Raw genomic sequence first — 15,855 nt, forward strand, 5'->3', positions numbered from 1 at the left:
GTGAGGTATCGAGGATCGTGTGGTCCCCGCAGCCACCGCCCGCCCGCCCACCCGTAGTATTTAGCCAGCTCCCTCCCTCCACCTCACCTTAAATTTTGAGTTTTCTGGCTTCCTTTTTTCTGAGCCGCACGCGTTCAAAAAGCCGTGCACGCGCGGCTGCACGAGTCAATCAATCTTCTCCTCTGACGCAACCGGAAACAGGAAGTTGCAGGAGAGGAGAAGTTTGATTGACTCACGCAGCCGCGCGTGCACGGCTTTTTGAACGCCTGCGGCTCGGGAAAAAGGAAGCCGGCAAACTCGGAAGGAATTTAAGGTGAGGTGGAGGGAGGGTGGGGGCTGCTGGACCATTCTTCATTACTTTGCCATACTAATTCCATTGTGTTAGGTGCCACGGACTCAGATTCGAGTCCTAGCGACGATGAGTTAAAGATCCCAAAAGAAGTCAACTTCTAAATCCAGTGGTTAGAGCTACACTACACTCCTTGTGACCCTGGACAAGTCACTTAATCCCTATTGCTTCTGACACAATGGGCAGTTCCAAAGACCAAGACTGTCCAGTGTCAAAGACAGGATGCTGGGCTTGATAAACCCTTAGTCTCCTCTGTTTTTAGTGATCAACAAAGTTCTATGTTTCTATAATCACCCTAATTCTGTTATCATTGGACTAGATATTCAAAATGATTTAAATGGCCAAGACAGGCTCCTGGCTGTTCAAATCATCTGTCCAGGGCTAACCAGGCATTTTCAATCTTCATGTTCAGCCCAAATGGTGTCACACAATTCAGCAAAAATACCCAATGTTGTTCCTCATAATTTAAATATTGCTCATAGAAGGAACAACATTGGATATTTTTGCAAATGGAAGTTGGAGGGTTAATTCCCTTGAAACAGCCAATTGAATAAAACATGAATTCATGCTGGGACACAAGATAGGTTGAATTTGTTTTGAATTTAAAAGGAAAAATGATCAATGAAGAATACTATAATGCTATAAGGACAAAGTTTTGAAAGGCTAAAAGGCTCTGATGACCCAAACAAGGTTCTCTACTTTCTCCAATACATATATAAGCTAATTGTTATGCAGTGCCAGACTGCAAGCTGTTTTCTTATGCAGTTGATACAGTCTTTTCATGCTTGTTCTAGTCCAGGCTGATTGTGTTAAATTCTAAGGGGGAATGTTATCGATATGGGCTACTGTTAAGAAGTGATATTTAACTATTAACCCCAGTCATTGGAAACTAGGTCACATTGCATAAAATGAGACCTGTGCTAAAATAGTTAGTGGTAAAATAACATGAGTTGCCATACGGAACAGGTCCATCAAGCCCAGTATCCTGTTTCCAACAGTGGCTACCTCAGGTCCCAAAAACCCAGTAAGATCCCAAAAGAGTAAAACCGATTGTATGCTGTTTATCCTAGTAATAATCAGTGCATTTTCCAAAGTCCATCTAAATATTGGCTTATGGACTTTTTTAAGGAAATTATCCACACTATTTTAAACCCTGCTAAGCTAACTGCTTTCACCACATTCACTGGCAATGAATTCCAGAGTTTAATTACACATTAACCCCTGGATTCTCTAACCAGCACCCATGTTGGCAGCTGCCTTAAAAGCAGCTGCAGATTGTGTGTCAATCACACAATAGTGCCAGTTAGAGAATAGCACCTCAAGTGCCTACATAGACACAATTCACACAAAGAAAAGCGCCAGAAATATACGGTAGGTTCAGAAACCCCTGGCCTACATTTCTGGCACATATCTTTGCCTACAACAGTCCACAGTCTGCAATCAGCAGATCATAGCAGAGGAATCCCTGATCAGCTGAGCCAGCAGAATTCCCAAAAACCGTGGCTTTGGGAAATCCTGCCAGCTCAGGTGATTGGGGATTCCCTTGCTGCGATTAGCTGAACCAACAGAGCAAACACCAGTTCCTCTCTCTCTCTCTGACCCTTCTCTCCCACCCACCTACCGACTGATTCCTTCCAAGCAGTGGCGTAGCGATGCCCAGATTGGTGATGTCCCTCCTCCGCCCTCTTCTCCACCCCACCCCTACTGCATGCGTGAACACCCCATCCCTACCCCGTACCTCTTTTGACTTTACTGTTTCGTTGTGGGTATTCTCCCCTCTTTAGCAGAACTGGTTTATCATTTTAAAATCATGTGTGGCACCAATGGCAAGAAAATATAATGATAAAACAGCAACTAATTTTGCCTATTTTTATATATTAAAAAAGTACTACATTTGAAATGTATATCACCCAGTCCATAAGGTGAATGTCCATATTGCTGTCTGTTGTTCTGCTGAGCACTGGCATTGAAACAGCAAAATGCATTTATTGCATACTTGTCCTCTGTCGGAAACATTATGGTGGTATATTAATTGTGTTAATAAAAATTTATAAACAAAGCCCTGCCAGCTGAACATCTCTTTCTCTAGTTCAGCAGCAGGAATTTTGATTTATAAGAACGGAATAAGCTAAATATTAGAGTACTAAGGCTTATATGGATGCTGCGGGGACGGTGACGGGGCGGTGAATGGGATGGCAGTGGCGGTGACGGGGCGGTGAAGGGAACGGCGGTGACGGAGCGATGCAGAGGATGGTGGGACGGGGCGGTGACGGGGACAGATTTTTTCCCCGTGTCATTCTCTACTAGACAACACCTCAGCACAGGCAAAAAAAATGCTGATTATTCAACTAAATCTCTCCGCAGCATTTGACCTGGTAGACCATGACATCCTTCTACAAATACTAGACTCAATAAGAATCACTGGCAAGGTACTTTCATTGTTTTACAGAGTTAAAACAAACAGAGAAAAATCAGAACCATGGTCCAATCCCTGTGGTGTACCCCAAGGATCACCACTATCTCCCACACTCTTCAACCTATACATTTCTTCCCTCAGCTCCTGCCTAGATAAACTAGGCCTAACCCCCTACAGCTATGCAGACAACATCACCATTCTCCTTCCTTTCGACCAACCAGCGCCCTCCATGGCAGACACAATACACGAAACACTTGAAACAGTAGCAATATGGATGAAAGAACACAAACTAAAACTAAATCCCGACAAAACAAACTTCATCTTCCTCGAAAATAGTAAAACCCCAACCATAACAAACAACAATAAACTCAATCTCATACCCCATTCAACCCACTTTAAAACTCCTGGGAGTGCTGATAGACAGAGGATGTACCATTCAGCCACAAATCAACAAACAATAAAAAAAAATCATTCGCAGTCATGAGAAACCTAAGGTAAGTTCAAAAATTCTTCGACAGAAAACAGTTCCAAATTGTGGTACAATCCCTAGTTCTAGGTCTAATAGACTACTGCAACATACTATATCTCCCTTGCCCAGCAACCATGATAAAACAACTACAAACAGTACAAAACACAGCCCTAAGACTTATCTACTCGCTGAAGAAATAACAATCACATCTCAGAGGCATACCACTACTCACACTGGCTCCTAATACAAGTGAGAGTATTCTTCAAATTCTACTGCCTACTTTTTAAAACCATAAACGGAGACAGCCCAGCCTACTGGAACAACCGATTAATTCAGTCCACCTCAACCAGACACAGAAGAACCCACATACCATTCACGCACCCTCCAACCAAAAACGTCAAATGAAAAAATATGTACGATAACCTCCTAGCCACTCGAGCAGCAAAACTGGACCACCAACTCTCCAACTTACTGATCTCGACCACAGACTACAAAACCTTCAAAAAAGAACCAAAAACCCTACTATTCAAAAAATACATAAAACCAAACTAACACAGTTAGATCTATCTCGGGCATCACCTGCAATACTCTCCAATCCTTAGCAACTTAGAAAATGTCCAGACTACTCCTTATGTATCTCTAAATGTCCTGACAATTCATATGTAATCCGCCTTGACCACAAGGTAATGGCGGAATAGAAATCACTAATGTAATATAAAAGGAATTTATATTTTGGGTTCCTATTCCTCTACAATTTCTAAGCATGCGGGAGTAGGAAAAAAAGTAATTAAGCTGAATTTATTGAGGAGTGATTATGCACCTGAGAGGTTTAGCTCAAGTATTTCAAGGTTAAGTTTGAATATTTTTATCTTTCAAAGGATTTAAAGTGTATAACTTTTTAATTTGAGCTCTATTTTTCCTTAAAGTTGTCTGGAATTTTGGGTAATTCCGCCAAATAATGTGGGCTAGATGGAACTTATTTTTTTTTTTCATATATAAATTTTTATTGAAAAATTTTCAATATATTGTACAATAATAGCAAAACCACAAGAAACAAGTAATATCAGATACAAGTACAATACAGGTAATACAGTAGTAAAAGCAATAAAACCACAACCCAAAATCAAAACCATTCAGCCTCATCTAGTTTTCTCCATCCCTTCCCCCCCTCCAGCCCATGATCCCCATCCCAGAGTACCCCACAGTCCCCCCCTCCCCATTCACGTAGCAGACAACAGAGCAACCAATACTAGTAGTTCCCTCAGAGTGTGTCCAGCAGATCTTCCAACTTGCTCCAAGTGTGGAAGTAAGTGATATAGGTATGGCGCCTCCTGGCCACTGCTATCTCCATCCTCCCCAAAGATAACAATCGGTTAACTCAGGTAGTATGAGAGGGGGCCTCTGTATTTTTCCAATGGTTGGCAATGAGGCATTTAGCAGCCGCCAACCCCCAACGAATAAATTTAGTTTGCCAGGTATGCTCCCTGGTATTATACAATCCTAGAAGGCAGCTTAAAGGAGAAAGCACCACACATTCGCCCAAACACTCAGATAAAGTACCAATCACCGCTTTCCAAAAGGATGTGAGAACCCCACATTCCCACCAGATATGTAAAAAGGACCCCACATGGGAGCCACAGCTCCAGCATTGATCAGATGCTCCAGGGAACATTCTGTGCAGGCGTTCCGGGGTATAATACCACCTCGTGAGAACCTTTATAAGCGTTTTCCTGAACCAGAGCACAGGAAGAAGCTTTATATACCTCCCTACATATTGCCTCCCAATCTTTAGCTGTCAACTGGGAGTCTAAGTCCCTCTCCCATTGCAGACGAAACAAGTAAGTAGTAGGTGAATATCCCCTTCTATATTGATACAGCACAGATAATGATTTAGGAACTTTCTGAAGTAACAACCATAAATTTTCCAGCGTTTCCCTCTCGAGCGGCAATCCAGAGTCCCAACCCTGAGCGTGCATAAAATGTCTAATTTGGAAATAGGCGAAACAATCTCCATCTGGTAAGTCATATTTCTGTTGGATTACTTTAAAAGAAACAATCCCAGTCATCCCAATTAAATCTCTAAATACTTGAATCCCCTTTTGAGACCATCGATGAAAAACCCGATTATCACAACCTGCGGGGAATAGAGGTTCAGTTTTGATATTAGCCAGGGAAGATACCAAAGCCCCCCCTCCCAAGTTAGTACGCGCCTGGTTCCATACCCTTGCCAAATGTTGTACGAAGGGGTTTGATATGCTCTGTATCCATGAACGCTGCGGGCCAGAAGTCCACAGCCTATATTTCAAGGGCTCCAAACCACTATATCTCTGTTCCAACTGAACCCCACTTTTGTGGTCCCCCAGGTCCCAATCCAGCACTAACTTCAGCTGTGCCGCTTGATATTACCACACCAGATTAGGTAACCCTCTACCTCCCGCTTCCCGAGGAGCCCACAACAGGGATTGGGAAAGTCGTGGGGATTTACGATGCCAAATAAAAGTGCAAATTTCTCTGCTTAATCTCCTCAGTTCCCCTAAAGGAACCGATATAGGCAAAGTCTGAAACAGGAACAACAATCTAGGAAGTACATTCATTTTAATGATTGCTATCCTACCCCACCAAGACAGCCATAGGCCATTCCAGCGCTGTAAGTCAGCCCTTATACGTCTATAAATAGGCAAATAATTTTTCTCATATATCCTCCCAAGATCCGAGGGAATAAAGATGCCCAAGTATTTAATCCCATGGCTAGCCCATTTAAAGGGAAAAGTACCCTTTAACCCATCCACCTCCCCCTGCGTCAAGGTCATATTCAAGATTTCCGTCTTAGCCAAGTTTATTTTAAACCCAGAGATCTGTCCGTAGGTGTCAAATAATTGTAATAAATGGGGTATAGAATTCTCAGGTTGTCCCACATATAGTAGAATATCATCCGCAAACATCACTATTCGATGATCCACCCCTCCACTGACAACCCCAACTAGCGATAGGTGATGTCTAATGGCCAAAGCAAGGGGTTCAAGGTACACTGCAAACAATAATGGAGAGAGGGGACATCCCTGCCGAGTTCCCCGAAAGATGGGGAAAAATCAGTATAAGATTGATTAATCCGCAAGCATGCCCGCGGAGCAGCATACAGAGCCCGAACCCAATCTCCAAACGGGCCCCCTAGTCCCATCCTATCCATGACATCCCATAAAACCCCCCAGAGAACCCAATCGAATGCCTTCTCAGCATCAACCGAGATCAGAACCGCCTTGTCCCGACCAGTGCCCGCCTCCCAAAGTAAATTAAGTGTTCTCCTAATATTATCGCTCACCTGTCTCCGTTGTATAAACCCCGCTTGGTCTTGATGGATCAGGGACGGCAATACCTTCCCCAAATGTTGGGCTAGGACCTTAGCCAAAATTTTTGCATCTAAGTTCAGCAACGATATGGGCCGATAAGACCCACATAATAAAGGATCTCTACCCGGTTTGGGTAATATAACCACCCCAGCCTCACCCATCGTAGGTGGCAACATACCGCCAGTAGAAATTCCATTAGCCACCCGGACCAAAAGAGGCCCCAAGTGCCCCGAGAACTGTTTATAATAACGACTAGTATATCCATCTAACCCTGGTGATTTACCGTTCTTCAACTCCCCAATCACCCCCAAGATCTCAGAGAGTTGTATCGGTTCCCTTAAATACTCCTGATCCAACTCTGCCAGCTTAGGTATCTGCAGCGAGTCCAGAAATCCAGTCTGCGCTCCAGCATCTAGTGGCCCCGGGTGTCCATAAAGCCCAGAGTAGAAGTCCCAGAACTCACGTTGGATTGCAGAGTCCGTGACTTGTAGGTCCCCCCCTAGTTCTCCCTTAATACAAGTGATAGTCATCTTGTTTTGTTTGATATGAATATATCTAGCCAATTGCACACTAGCCTTATTGCTATGCTCATAGATAGTAAGACGAAATCTCTCGCGCATACGTTCTGTTTCCTTTACCTGAAGCTGGTATAATTCATCCCGGACTCTTTGCAGTTGAACCAAAGTCTGGGGATCTCTCGTGTTCTGGTGGTTCAACTCCAACTGGGTCAGTCGGGTCCGCAATTGAAGAAAGGCTCAGGCTCTCTGTTTTTTAAATCTAGCCCCCCACTTAATAAGCTCTCCCTGGACCACTGCTTTCAGGGCATCACACAAAATAGCATCCGATACCTCCCCATTGTCATTCAACTCCAAATAATCTCTCATAGTATTTTCCACCGCAGTAACCACCTGGGGGGAACTCAGCAGGGATTCATTAAGCCTCCAATATGTACAACCCCCCGGATCTAACATGCCAGTGCAAGATAACCACACCGGTGCATGATCTGAGACATGCATCAGTTCTATCTCCGCTACTCGCAGCCCCCCTGCTTGGTTCCTATGAATCCATACCCCATCTAGTCTAGTATAAGTGTTCTGTGCATGGGAATAGAAAGTATATGATCTCTGAGCACCATGAAGCAATCGCCAGCCATCTACGAGGCCAAGCGAACCCATCAGATCGCGAAATGCAGCAGCTGACTTTCTCGTTGATCTACGCCCTCCCCCTGAATGATCTACAGCAGGGTCTGGAGGGATGTTAAAGTCTCCTCCCAGATAGACTGCCCCTTGCGTAAAAGTATGCAGAGCCCCCTTCAATTTCCGATAGTAAGCTTCTTGTCCCACATTGGGGCCATAAATATTGATAATAGTCAGAGGGCGACCCTGAAGCACACCTTTCACCGCTAGACACCTTCCCTCTCTGTCCCTATAGACATGTTTCACCTGTAATCCCAGTCCCTTGCGTGCCAGAATAGCCAATCCTCCTGCCCTTTTTGTATTCCCCTCCCCTTGATGGGTACAGAGCATATCAAACTGTGGTCGTTGGAGCAAAGATACATCCCTAGGTCTCAGGTGCGTCTCTTGCAGGAGGCATATGTCCCACTTCATACGACGGAGGTCGCATAAGACTATACTCCTTTTGCCCGGGCTATTAAGCCCATTTACATTCCAGGAGCCTATGATCAATTCTGGATCTTTCCCCGGGGACCGCCCAGTACCCAAGCTCCGCTGCCCGCTAAACCCCTTACAAACAGACCCCCCTCTCCCCCCTCCCCCCCTCCAATTAGCTGATTCTCCAAGTTTCGAATCAGCCATATGAAGAAAATGAGTCATACTGAAAAGGCCCTTAGTTAGCACCTTGTGTTGCTTTACCTCCCCATTCAACCCCCCAATTCCCCAGGCATACATATAATACACACACTCAAACAAGCACTCCATCCAAACCTGTACAGGTAAATAACCAACTTTTTCTGCATAAAGCAAGAACACATAACAAGTGGAATAACCATTCCCTAGTGAGCAAGCAAACCATTTTCAACCAGCAGAAGAACAAAATCACATTCAGCTGCAGTCCAAAGATACAGAAGTCAGATTTCCTTCTGGAGGACCGGATCAGGTGACTGAGGTAGAGGATTGACTATCCTCTATAGGGCTCTGGGAGACACCAGCTCTGATCTCCGGTGCTGGTCCCGATGTAGCTCGATCAGGGGTGTCATGCGGCATCCGACATCCAAGGTCTTTCAACGCCATCCATGCATCAGCTACATTATGTACCTTCCGGTGAGTCCCATTAATGGTGAAATGCAATCCAAAGGGGAAGAGCCACCTGTAGCGGTAGCCCTCAGCACGCAGTATTTGGGTGACTTCCCTAAACGATCTGCGTTTCTGGAGTGTTGCGAGGGCCAGATCTTGATAGACCCCCACTTTCAACCCCTGCCACACAAAATCAGGACGACGACGTGCAGCCTGTAAAACTTTTTCCTTCAATTGAAAGTCACCAAAGCAGGCTACAATGCACGGTTGCCAGGACCTCTCACCTGACCCAGGCTTTTGTGAGCCCTCTGTAAGTCTATCACTAGTGGAATCATCTGAGATTCATCAGCAAGGAGGGCTTTGCAAAAGTCTGACACCACTTCCCTGACATCCTTATAGCGATCCAAGTCTGGTACTCCCTTAAAACGTAAATTATTTCGCCTGGAGCGATTCTCCAAGTCCTCAACCTGCCTTTTTAAGTCATCCATTTGCGCCGCGACTGTGTCCATAGCAGCGGATCGTTCCTCCGCCAAGACTTCCACGTGGCCCAAGCGCTCTTCAGCGACAAGGACTCTGCCGCTCAGATCTCCCACTTCCGCCCGGATCTCTCCCAGTGCGGTCTTCACATCAGATCTCAGCCCCACCATTTCTGCCTTTAGTTCTTTGAACCACGTCTCGATTTTCCCTTCATAGGTCGATCGTTCGACAGGGAGCTGGTCTGGGAAGACGCTATCTGCAGTTGCGTGGTCGGCTCCGCCATCTTGAGCAGCGCCGTCGGCGATCCGGGAACGTGCGATCGAGTTTTCACACTCGTTGCGCCGGGAAAGTGAAATTTCTCCAGTTTCTTCCGGCTCGCCATACAATCAGCGAGCTCAAGCTCCGAAAAATAGCGCTCAAACCACCACGGGAAGCAAAGATTAAACTTGCAACCACGAGCCCCGACAGAGCTCTAAGTTTAAGCGGCCATATTCCGTGATGACGTCACTTCCTCTAGATGGAACTTATTATGGTATTACTTTCTTACATTATTTTGGTTTGTAAATCTATTCTTTACTATTTTGTGAGAATTGTATAATTAAAATTGAATTTTTTTAAAAAGCTGGCAATGGATTAATATGATTCCTTACAATAGTGACAGTTTTCAAACCCGTCTCAGTACTGAAGTAAAGTTCTTTTGCAAGCTTTGTTGAATGGCTTCACCTGTATGAGAGAATTATTGTCCTCTGAACACTGTTTCAGGTAAGTTACTTTCCAGTGCAATAGGCGAGACATTCTAGACCAGGGGTGGGCACTCCGGTCCTCGAGGGCTGGAATCCAGTCCGGTTTTCAGGATTTCCCCAATGACTATGCATTGAAAGCAGTGCAATCAAATAGATCTCATGCAAATTCATTGGGGAAATCCTGAAAACCCTACTGGATTCCGGCCCTCAAGGACCAGAGTTGCCCATCCCTGTTCTAGACAATAGGCTTATTTCTCCATACTCACATGCTCTGCAGAAGGAATCCACTCTGGATTTTTCACTCTGCCTCTGTAGTACTTCACTGATCGGTTTAGCACCCTCTACAGTCTTTCCTTTTGCCCATGATTCACTTCAACCTAGACACAGGAACAAAAAAATCGATCCAGAACAACAGCCACAGCACTGAACTTCTGAATAGGGAACTACGAAGGAATGAGAGTCATGGTGAGGAAGAGGATCAGCACTGTAAATATGCTAGAGCAAGCATGGACCCTTTTTAAGGACACAGTCACAGAGGTGCAAAATTTATATATACCGCGTATCAACAAGGGTTCCAAGAGGAAGAAGAACAAGGAACTGGAGTGGCTCACTGTAGCAGTGAAGGAAGCGATCAGAGACAAGAAGACTTTGTTTAAGGAATGGAAAAGGACAAAAACAGAAGAAAACTGGAAAAGCACAAACAACATCAAAGCAAATGCCATAGAGCAGTAAGAGGGGCCAAAAGAGGCTACGAGAAAAAAATAGCCAAGGAGGCCAAAGACTTTAAACCGTTCTTTTGATATATTAAGGGGAAACGGCTCACGAAAGAAGCGGTGGAGCCGTTAGATGACCAGAGAATAAAGGGAGTGCTAAAGGAGGACAAAGCCATTGCCGACAAACTGAACACATTTTTTGCATCTGTATTTACCGAAGAGGATATATCCAATATACCCGAAGCCGACAGGCTATACACAAGAAATGAAGACTGGAAACTGACAGGGACGACGATCAGTCTAGAAGAGGTATGCAGACAGATTGATAGGTTTAAAAATGATAAATCCCCTGGACTGGACGGTATCCACCCGAGGGTAATCAAGGAACTGAAAGGGGTTTATAGCTGAACTGCTCCAACTAATAGCCTATCTATCGATCAAGTCAGGAAAGATTCTGGAAGACTGGAAAGTGGCGAATGATATGCCGATCTTCAAGAAAGGTTCGAAGGGAGATCGGGAAACTACAGTCTGACTTCGGTACTGGGAAAGATGGTAGAGGCATTGATAAAGGACCGAATTATTGATCACCTTGACGGACACAATCTGATGAGGACCAGCCATCACGGCTTCAGCAAAGGAAGATCTTGCTTGACAAACTTCCTGCACTTCTTCGAAGGAGTAAATGGGCAGATAGACAAGGGTGACCCGGTCGACATCTTATATCTAGATTTTCAGAAGGCATTCGACAAGGTTCCGTATGATTGTCTACTTTGAAAAATTGTGAGCCATGGAATCGAGGGTGAAATACTCACGTGGTTTAAAAACTAGCTGGGGGATAGGAAACAGAGTGGGGGTAAATGGACAATACTCAGACTGGAAGAGCGTCACCAGTGGAGTGCCGCAGGGCTCAGTGCTTGGACCCATGCTCTTCAACATCTTTATAAACGATCTGGACATTGGTACGATGAGTGAAGTGATTAAATTTGCGGACGATACGAAGTTATTCAGAGTAGTGAAGACACAGGGGGATTGCGAAGATCTGCAAAGTGAAATAATCAAGCTGGAGAAATGGGCATTGACATGGCAAATGAGGTTCAACGTGGATAAGTGTAAAGTGATGCAAGTCGGTAAAAATCTCATGCACGAATACAGGATGTCCGTGGCGGTACTTGGAAAGACCTCCCTGGAAAGAGACTTGGGAGTTCTGATCGACAAGTCGATGAAGCCATCCGCGTAATGTGCGGTGGCGGTGAAAAGGGCGACAGAATGCTAGGAATGATTAAGAAGGGGGGATCACGAATAGATCAGAGAAGTTTATCATGCCGCTGTACTGGGCCATGGTGCGCCCTCACCTGGAGTACTGCATCCAGCACTGGTTGTCGTACATGAAGAAGGACATAGTACTACTCGAAAGGGTCCAGAGGAGAGTGACTAAAATGGTTAAGGGGCTGGAGGAGTTGCCGTACAGTGAGAGATTAGAGAAACTGGGCCTCTTCTCCCTTGAAAAGAGGAGATTGAGTGGGGACATGATCGAAACATTCAAAATACTGAAGGGAATAGACTTAGTAGATAAAGACAGGTTGTTCACCTTCTCCAAGGTAGGGAGAACGAGAGGGCACTCTCTAAAGTTAAAAGGGGATAGATTCCGTACAAACGTAAGGAAGTTCTTCTTCATCCAGAGAGTGGTAGAAAACTGGAATGCTCTTCCAGAGTCTGTTATAGGGGAAAATACCCTCCAGGGATTCAAGATAAAGTTGGATATGTTTCTGCTAAACCGGAACGTATGCAGGTGAAGCTGGACTCATTTAGAGCACTGGTCTTTGACCAAAGGGCCGCCGCATGAGTGGACTGCTGGGCACGATGGACCATTGGTTTGACCCAGCAGCGGCAATTCTTATGTTTATTGCGTTGTTTTGCAGCTGAGCACTAGCATGAGGGTTTGTCAATGTGTCATTCCCTTAGTTTTAATTAAACTTTTTGTTACAGTTTTTTGACAATGCCTTGGGTCATTTTATGTTTTAGGGTTTAGGACAACAATGATATCCATCCTCAGCATTGATATTGTAGGCAGCTGATTCAGTGCCCTACTCGTATTTACTAGACTTATGAATATTTTTTACCATTTGTATTACATTTGTAGGTTTAATTTGTCTCTCACTTCTTAGGGACAACATCGTGGATTTTTATTGGTGCTTTTATTGTTTTCTAACACGCTTAATTTTAAGTATGGTTCCACATTGATATAGGGCCGTCTATCTTTCATGCTTTACTCAAATTAGCTGAGCTATTTTTGTTATGTTAAGTCAGCATTTTCTTCTCTCAAGGCATTTGTGATTTGAACACCAGTTCCACAATTCCACTGTATTATTCAACAACCGGTATGTTACTTAGTTTCCTCACTTCTAATTTCCGTCTGCATTAGCATTCATTTGCTTATAATATAGTCTTTGCATTAGTTTTCACTTTTTAGACTCCACACTACACATTATGAACACGTTTTTATTTAACAAAGGCACATATGGCTCACAATGCACGGTTGACTAATTTTACAGATTGCTATTGAAGATTTCACCAATTCACCCATGGAGGTGACCATGCACAATTAGGTATATTTATGACCATGTCTTTAACACATAAACGCATGTTTCTCGTTTACTTCTATATGTATGTTTTGCTCTAATCTTTTTTTATTTATATATTTATTGATTCATTTATTTTCTCTTCATTCCTTTCCTTGGTTATGTTGAATCTTGATTTTTCGTCTTGTCTCATTTCATACTCTAGGACCCTTGAGAAAGGCTTTGTTAGCCAAAACACAGCCCGTGTCGAGTCCGTTAGCTTTTAATACGGTTGATGTGGATATTTTTAACATTCGTTGAAGAAATAAAGGAAGGTTAAGAACATTGTGTTTCGTCCACAGTTTGTTTTGTTGTTGGATTGCTCCTTTTTCTGTGGAACATTGGATCTTCTTGCTTTCGCTTTTCACAAACTGTTGCATCTGACAGCTGGGTCTTGGAGGTACTCTGCGACGGGCTCAAATTGGAGTTTCTCCGTCGTCTTTCCGAGTACTTTCTAGATTCACAATACACTCACAGTATGGTTTTAAATCAGCGATGAACAAAACAGAATACAAGAAATTTGAATAAGAGGAGCGCATTAACGGAGAGTGGAGAGTTGACAAAAAATAACAGCAGGCAGCTGGTGGTAAGCAGAAGCGTGCACCGCAGGTAGTGCTTAATTTAAGGAGATGATGTAATCAGGGGGTAGAGTCGCCGGCATCATTGCTTTAGTAGCGCCAGAGGAGTATCTGGCCTCCCTGGTTCTCACTGAGGCGTATCTTCAAATCCTCATTTTTCTGGTGCACAGACAGTTTCTGTGATTTCATGTTCTGGAGCAGCACTTTCAGTTTGCGGCCCTTCCCTTTGGATTGGCAATGGCGCCCATGACCTTCACCAAGATGATGGTGGTAGTGGCAACCCATCTCCTCTCTCTGGGTGTCCTGTTCCATCTGTATCTGGACGATTGGCTGATCAGAGCTACCTCTCGAGCCGAGGGGATCCAGGATGTTCAGCAGGTGGTTCGCTTGCTGCAGTGTCTGGGCTGGGTGATCAACCTTTGGAAGAATCACTTGGAGCCCACCCAGGATTGGGGTACCTGGGGGTCCGCTTTCACATGGGACAGAACAAAGTGTTCCATCCCATATCTTGTCAAGAGAAGATTTGGAAAGTCATCAAAGACCTTCTGGCCACTCATAGCCCTTGGTTTTGTGCCCCATTCTGACAGTGCAGGCTGTGTCTCCCTGTAGCACTGTTTTTGTCATTCAGGTTTCTGTTTCATAACCTGTTCTCTAGTTTTCATTGTTGCTGTTTTGCATATGTTGATTTGAGCAGAATTGATTTGTTTGGCAGGGAGTTCCCCGTTTCTTTCTCTCTCTCTCTTTCTCTTTTGTTTATTATCTTCTGTAGATGTTCCTTGCTGCTTGAAGACTAACTGGTGTCCAAGGAACATTTTCCAGAATATGCTAGCAGAGAGAGGAGTTAAGACTTCACTCATCTGAAGCTTCCTACAGTGCCTGGCGACAAGGGATGCATAAACCCACTGGTCGCAGAATAAAGGGAGGATTTACAAGAAAGAAGATTAGCAAAGGTAACCTCATCTTTCCATTGTCTAGAATGTCTCACCTACCTACTGGAAAAGAGCTTACAAGTGTAAGTACTGAGAGAGAAAGGGAAGAAGAAGAAGACCTGTGCTGGTATGTGCAGGTGAAGAGAAGTCCTCTAGGGCAGTGGTTCCCAACCCTGTCCTGGAGGACCACCAGACCAATCAGGTTTTCAGGCTAGCCCTAATGAATATGCATGAGAGAGATTTGCATATAATGGAAGTGACAGATATGCAAATCTGCTCCATGCATATTCATTAGGGCGATCCTGAAAACCCGATTGGCCTGGTGGTCCTCCAGGAAAGGGTTGAGAACCACTGCTCTAGGGCACTAGAGGTGAAGGCAGACCCCCTAGAATCCTCAACACAGCAGAAACAGGCCAACACAGTTAAAGGTCTAAAATGGCTGCTGAAATGGCTGAAGATACAGTTTGACTAAAGCTGTCAGCTTTTACACAATCTATTTCTGTGATCCTGAGAAAAGCATACTTCTGCTTTTCTGAGAAGAGCAAGTCGTGCAGAGAGCAATGCTGAAAATAACAATTCTTGTGAAAAACAGCCCTCCACCCAAGTCAACACGGCCAGCTGTTAAGTTTCATAATAATAGGGATATGAAACTTAGAAGACTAACCGCAGTTGGGCCCGTGTTCAGAGTTGAGGATCTTGGTATATTAACAGGACATTTACGGGAAAGCACAGTAGTTCTAGTGAAAAAGGCGTGACTCACAGTATCACTCATTATACTAACCAATCAATAGATTATACTCATTATACTAACCAATCAATGGATTAATAAGTGTAATGACGAATGTGAATAACCAATGAAAATGTAAAATGTAATATGCCCCAACTTGGCCATGAGCTATCAGAAACATATAAAAGAGAGCTCCTTGGACCATAGACCGCTGTTCCCAGGCCTGGTGTATCAGTA

General features: G+C 44.3%; 1 protein-coding gene across 2 annotated transcripts in view; it reads left to right on the forward strand.

The window, feature by feature from the left end:
• LOC117353568 overlaps positions 1 to 15,855 on the forward strand; it is a 312,994-nt gene that overhangs the window by 112,289 nt on the left and 184,850 nt on the right. The gene's annotated exons all lie outside the window — the stretch shown is intronic.

Source organism: Geotrypetes seraphini, chromosome 2 (genome assembly GCF_902459505.1).
Source record: "Geotrypetes seraphini chromosome 2, aGeoSer1.1, whole genome shotgun sequence".
Taxonomy (NCBI): domain Eukaryota; kingdom Metazoa; phylum Chordata; class Amphibia; order Gymnophiona; family Dermophiidae; genus Geotrypetes; species Geotrypetes seraphini.